Source organism: Salmo salar, chromosome ssa04 (genome assembly GCF_905237065.1).
Source record: "Salmo salar chromosome ssa04, Ssal_v3.1, whole genome shotgun sequence".
NCBI lineage: Eukaryota > Metazoa > Chordata > Actinopteri > Salmoniformes > Salmonidae > Salmo > Salmo salar.
In genome coordinates, this window is record NC_059445.1 from 37,665,628 (window position 1) to 37,671,688 (window position 6,061).

Consider the following 6,061-nt stretch of genomic DNA (forward strand, 5'->3'; position numbering starts at 1 on the left):
GTCGTTCTGCCCCTGAACAAGGCAGTTAACCGACTGTTCCTAGGCCGTCGCTGTAAATAATAATTTGTTCTTAACTGACAAGTTTTGTTTAGCTAATAAAATGAAAACATTCATTTTGAACTACTTTTGGGTACCTTGTTAACACTACAACATGAAATCCATGTCTTAAACGTGGCTACATTTTGGAAATGGCAAAGAAAACATCTAATCTGCTTGACACATTAAAGTTATTTGCCTTACAGATCACAAATTCAGCTAATTTCCACTCCATTCATATGCATATCCGTTTGATTCATACACTGGCTTGTCATGTTTTCATTTTAACCTTCCCTTATCTACACTGAAATAATATAATTTCAGTCTTCCTCTATTATGATTTTTTGTTTTTATATATTTCGCATAGCTCATTAATACACCCTTGTGGTTTAATATATATATGTATATTTTGCAGGTCCTAGGATACAACAATGAAATTAATACCATCAAAGGATACCTTACAACTTACAATAATGAACACCTTGTGAAACAGCTGTGAAAACCAACCAATATTTAAGATTTTAATACATAAATTTTGATCGTTTTTGGTACAGTTGTGTCATAAATGTATTTTCACAGATTTTTTTTGGTGCACTCACATGACAATCATAGACTAAAATACTGAATTCTGGTGTTTGTAATATAGAGGAGGTGATTGCTGTGTGGGTGGGAGGTTCTGCCTGTCACTTGTTCTCAACAGGCAGCCAGTCTCAGAAGGGGGACTTGAAGAGGTAGACTGCAAAGTCCAGGCAATGCTGCTCTCTTTGTTCTGGGTGTTTGCAGTGCTAGTGTTTTTAGTTAATCTGTGTATCTCACATATTATGTGCCCGGTATGATAGAGCAAGAAACCCTTCTTAGCAGATAATGACATCATGACAACAACAGTATCTGTAGATGATGTAATGAAAAGTTGGAGGGTGGTTGGTAATGAAGGACATCAGGTGGATCCAAGTCTGGGTGTTGGGTAGAACCCCAAGCTCCTGGAGAACAGGAGCAGAGTTAAAGGGAACAGGGTAGAAGACAGAGACGTAAACAAGCAAGTTACACTTCAAATTTGAATTGGGTCACTTACCGATCATATGCCATGGTGAAACAACTTTGATGGGCTTCAATTCCAGTGCCACAGTCTTCGCCCTCTCAATCTTCTGGCAGGCTAGACAGGGTGCTCTCTGATATGACATTCATTGAACTCATAATAATTTCAGATATAATATAATGTGATTAATAAACAAAAGGTTATTTTACTTGCCCAGAAGAAATGTAGGTTGATTTTGGCAATCATGCGCTTCACTCCGAAATGACCAGCATACATCTCGGTCAGCACGGCCTCCTTCTCTTCTTTAGTAAAAATCACCTCCCTGTGTTGCTGGCCATCCTTCCCCCGTAGGTAGGTAGATATGATTACCTAACAAGTTTGAAGAGAAGAGTTGTTGAAATACTCAAGTCTAAGTACATTTTCACTGCTGTCTTTCTCTCCCTGTCTGTATTCCACTCACTTCCCACCTCTCTCTCCCTCCCTCTCTCACTTTCATCCTTTCTTTCTCACTTTCTTCCTCCCCCCTCTCTGTGTCTGTCTAGCGAAGACACCTAGTTAAGGGCATTTGGAAATACCATAATTGCTTACACCTATCCATTTGATTGATCAGGTTTAACTTATAGCTAGACACCTCAATATGACAGACATATAACTATATCAGTGGAGGCTGCTGAGGGGAGGACGGCTCATAATAATGGCTGGAATGGAGTCAATTGAATGGTATCAACCACATGGAAATTACATGTTTGATACCATTCCATTTACTCCATTTCAGACATTATTATGAACCATCCTCCCCTCAGCAGCCTCCACTGAACTATAGGTATAGCTAGCAACAAGTTAACGTTAGATGGAATATGGTTGTCCATACGAAATCCGTCCAGTTATCTAATAGAAGTTAACTGCTTAACATTACCCTGAATTGTGAATTTCTCTGCATGTTGCGCCTCTTGCCGAGATCAGTGCTGTCTTCATAGTACTTCGCCTGGTTGGAAAGATAAAATAAAATCTCCCCGAGGGATGCCATTGAAGTGCAACTACATACAAACAGAAAGCTGCAATAACAGTTACAGTAGCTTGCTAGCTAGCTAATGTTAGCTAAATAAAACTGTCTGGCTGAGTGAGCTAGCTGGCTGTCACGTTCGTCGTAAGGAGTGGACCAAAACGCAGCGGGAATGTGTATGCTCATCTTCTTTATTTAGAAGAAAACCAAAATAAACACACAACGAGGAACAGCTGCCTCCAATTGAAGGTCAATCCAATAAACTAAACATAGAAATAGAAAACTAGAACGAACATAGAAATATGCCAACATAGAACATTAACCAAAAAACCCCGAAACACCTAAAACAAACACCCCCTGCCACGCCCTGACCAAACTACAATAACAAACAACCCCTTTTACTGGTCAGGATGTGACAGTACGCCCCCCCCCCAAAGGTGCAGACCCCGGATGGACCCCGGACTGGAGGGCGACTCTGGGAGCTCCGGACTGGAGGGCGACTCTGGGAGCTCCGGACTGGAGGGCGACTCTGGGAGCTCCGGACTGGAGGGCGACTCTGGGAGCTCAGGACTGGAGGGCGACTCTGGCTGCGCCGGTTCCGGACTGTAGGGCGACTCTGGCTGCGCCGGTTCCGGACTGTAGGGCGACTCTGGCTGCGCCGGTTCCGGACTGTAGGGCGACTCTGGCTGCGCCGGTTCCGGACTGTAGGGCGACTCTGGCTGCGCCGGTTCCGGACTGTAGGGCGACTCTGGCTGCGCCGGTTCCGGACTGTGGGCCGTCTCTGCAGGCTCCGGACTGTGGGCCGTCTCTGCAGGCTCCGGACTGTGGGCCGTCTCTGTCGGTTCCGGACTGTGGGCCGTCTCTGTCGGTTCCGGACTGTAGGGCGTCGCAGGAAGCTCTGGACGGGGAACTGTCGCCGGAAGCTCTGGACGGGGAACTGTCGCCGGAAGCTCTGGATGGGGAACTGTCGCCGGAAGCTCTAGACGGGGAACTGTCGCCGGAAGCTCTAGACGGGGAACTGTCGCCGGAAGCTCTAGACGGGGAACTGTCGCCGGAAGCTCTAGACGGGGAACTGTCGCCGGAAGTTCTAGACGGGGAACTGTCGCCGGAAGCTCTAGACGGGGAACTGTCGCCGGAAGCTCTGGACGGGGAACTGTCACCGGAAGCTCTGGACGGGGAACTGTCACCGGAAGCTCTGGACGGGGAACTGTCGCCGGAAGCTCTGGACTGGACAGGCACACTACAGGCCTGGTGCGTGGGGCTGGCTTTGGAGGCGCCAGACTAGTAACACACACCTCAAGGCCAGTGCGAGGAGCAGGAGCAGGACGAACTGGACTGGGCTGACGCACTGGAGGCCTAGTGTGTGGGGCTGGTACTGGAGGTACCAGACTGGAGACACGCACCTCAAGGCTAGTGCGAGGAGCAGGAACAGGACGTACTGGACTGGGCTGACGCACTGGAGGTCTGGTGCGTGGTGCTGGCTTTGGAGGCGCCAGACTAGAGACGCACCTCAGGGCTAGTGCGAGGAGCAGGAACTGGATACACCGGGCCATAAACAAGCACTGGAGGTCTGGAGCGCACAGCCTGCACCACCCGTCCTGGCTGGGTAGTCACAGCAGCCCTGCACGGGCGGAGTGCTGGCACAGGGCGAACTGGGCTGTGCAGAGGCCTGATGGCTGCCGTGCGTAGAGCAGGCGAAGGGTAGCCTGGGCCTAAGAGATGTACTGGTGGCCAGATGTACTGCGCAGGCATACTCCTACCTGGCTGGATGCCCACCCTAGCACGGCACTTGCGAGGGGCTGGAATCGCTCGCACCAGACTGTGCATGCGCATGGGCGAGATCGTGCGCACTTCCGCCTAGACCAGCGCTCTCATGATCCGCTGCTCCCCATAATAAGCACAGGGAGTTGGCTTAGGTCTATTACCTGACCTAGCCACTCTTCCCGTGTGCCCCCCCCAAAAAAATTATTGGGGCTGCCTCTCACACTTGCCAATCTGTGCGTATAATGCCTCGTAATGATGCCGCTCCGCCTTGGCTGCCTCCAGCTCCTCCTTAGGTCGCCGGTACTCCCCAGCCTGGTGCCAAGGTCCTGCCCCGTCCAAAATGTCCTCACATGTCCATGACTCCAAATCCCTCTGCTGCTCCTTCCTCCACTGCTTGGTCCGTTGGTGGTGGGTAGTTCTGTCACGTTCGTCGTAAGGAGTGGACCAAAATGCCGCGGGAATGTGTATGCTCATCTTCTTTATTTAGAAGAAAACCAAAATAAACACTTAAACAAAAACAACGACGAAAAACAGTCCTGTAAGGCACACACCTTACATACAGAACAACTACCCACAAAAACCCAGGAAAAAACACCCCTACTAAATAGGACCTTCAATTAGAGGCAACGAGGAACAGCTGCCTCCAATTGAAGGTCAACCCAATAAACTAAACATAGAAATAGAAAAACTAGAACGAACATAGAAATATACCAACATAGAACATTAACCAAAAAACCCCGAAACACATAAAACAAACACCCCCTGCCACGCCCTGACCAAACTACAATAACAAACAACCCCTTTTACTGGTCAGGATGTGACACTGGCTAGCTAGCCAACTACTGTAGCTGGCTAGCTGACTCGGCAGACTGAGGTATATAAGTACAATAGCTAGCCACGTCAATCTAAAAACAGCTTAAATTATTTATTCCTATTTAACAAAATGTACTTATATAAAGACAAAAATATGGTAAAGAAAGTGTTCTCTTTCCAGTCTTTTTGGTCCTCTGAAGCAGCAGGTTGTCACTGTCAAAAACACCGTCCTTGGAGAGAAATTCTGAGGTAATAATTTTGCGTGGACTGAGTGAGCGTTTATGCGGTGAAATAGAACTAGAACTGCCCGCATCCTCCTTCCTTCGCGACCACTACGAGGTAAAATATAACCAAGAAAGGAGTTGATAGAATTTCGGTAGCGTTTTCTTCAGATTTCTCAGGATATGCGGTTTCCAGGATATGCGGTTTCCTCAGGATATGCCTCAGGACATGCGGTTTCCAGTTTGCACATTGTCCAGTGTAGTTTTGTGAGAGCTGTTGCGGTGTTGGCTTGGGGTTGAATATACACGGCAGTGTAGGAGGTAATGCGATCAGCATTTGATGGTGAGGTATTCCAGATCGGGAGAACAAAAGGACTATTCACCACCCTACTCAGCATGCTGACAGAGACCAACATATTCTACTGTTGCCATAATGGTGCTTGGGCATATCTGACATGTCCTCAAGCTTGCCATTCAGTTTTATCAGAGAATAATGTATGACTTTAGTGAGGAGTGGTAAAGCAAAATGTAATTTGGAGTGCTCAAAGCCTAGATAGACATTGGAAGTAATTTGATGTACAGTACCAGAGCATATTATAGTAGCATCCCACTGGGCACACACTGGTAGAATCAACGTTGTTTCCACGTTTTTTCAATGAAATATTGTTGAACCAACGTGGAATAGATGTTGAATTGATGTCTGTGCCCAGTGGGCAGTATTCTAATGTTTCTTTAGCATAAAGCAAGTCAGTGCCAAGTGGGATGGCAATGAAAGTGAGGGAGACCATTAGGGGAAAACTATATCTGACAGTGCAATTTATCTAAATAGACTGATGTAAAGAAACCAAATGAAATGGGTTAGCACCCACCGTACATATGGCTCTGTGAGTTGGAGGTTGGTCCAGCAGCTCTCTTGATCAGCCTAACTCAGCACATCTGTCAACACGTGGGATATTTAGGTCCATATGTTCCTCCGGAAGTGGAACAAACTGGGAGCAGAGCGGAGGCTTGACCGCAGGCAGACACAAGACTCTTTCAGCTGACTGTGTGTGTGTGTGTGTGTGTGTGTGTGTGTGTGTGTGTGTGTGTGTGTGTGTGTGTGTGTGTGTGTGTGTGTGTGTGTGTGTGTGTGTGTGTGTGTGTGTGTGTGTGTGTGTGTGTGTGTGTGTGTGTACGTGTTTGTACGTG

The 6,061-nt window shown here is 47.6% G+C and overlaps 1 long non-coding RNA gene across 1 annotated transcript; it reads right to left on the reverse strand.

The window, feature by feature from the left end:
* Window positions 1–492: 492 nt before the first annotated feature.
* On the reverse strand, window positions 493–2,402 carry LOC123742575 (uncharacterized). The gene is made up of 3 exons (XR_006769732.1): window positions 1,989–2,402; window positions 1,109–1,441; window positions 493–1,016 (listed from the first exon to the last, which is right to left on the reverse strand). It is a non-coding gene; the product is annotated as an uncharacterized lncRNA (long non-coding RNA).
* Window positions 2,403–6,061: the final 3,659 nt, after the last annotated feature.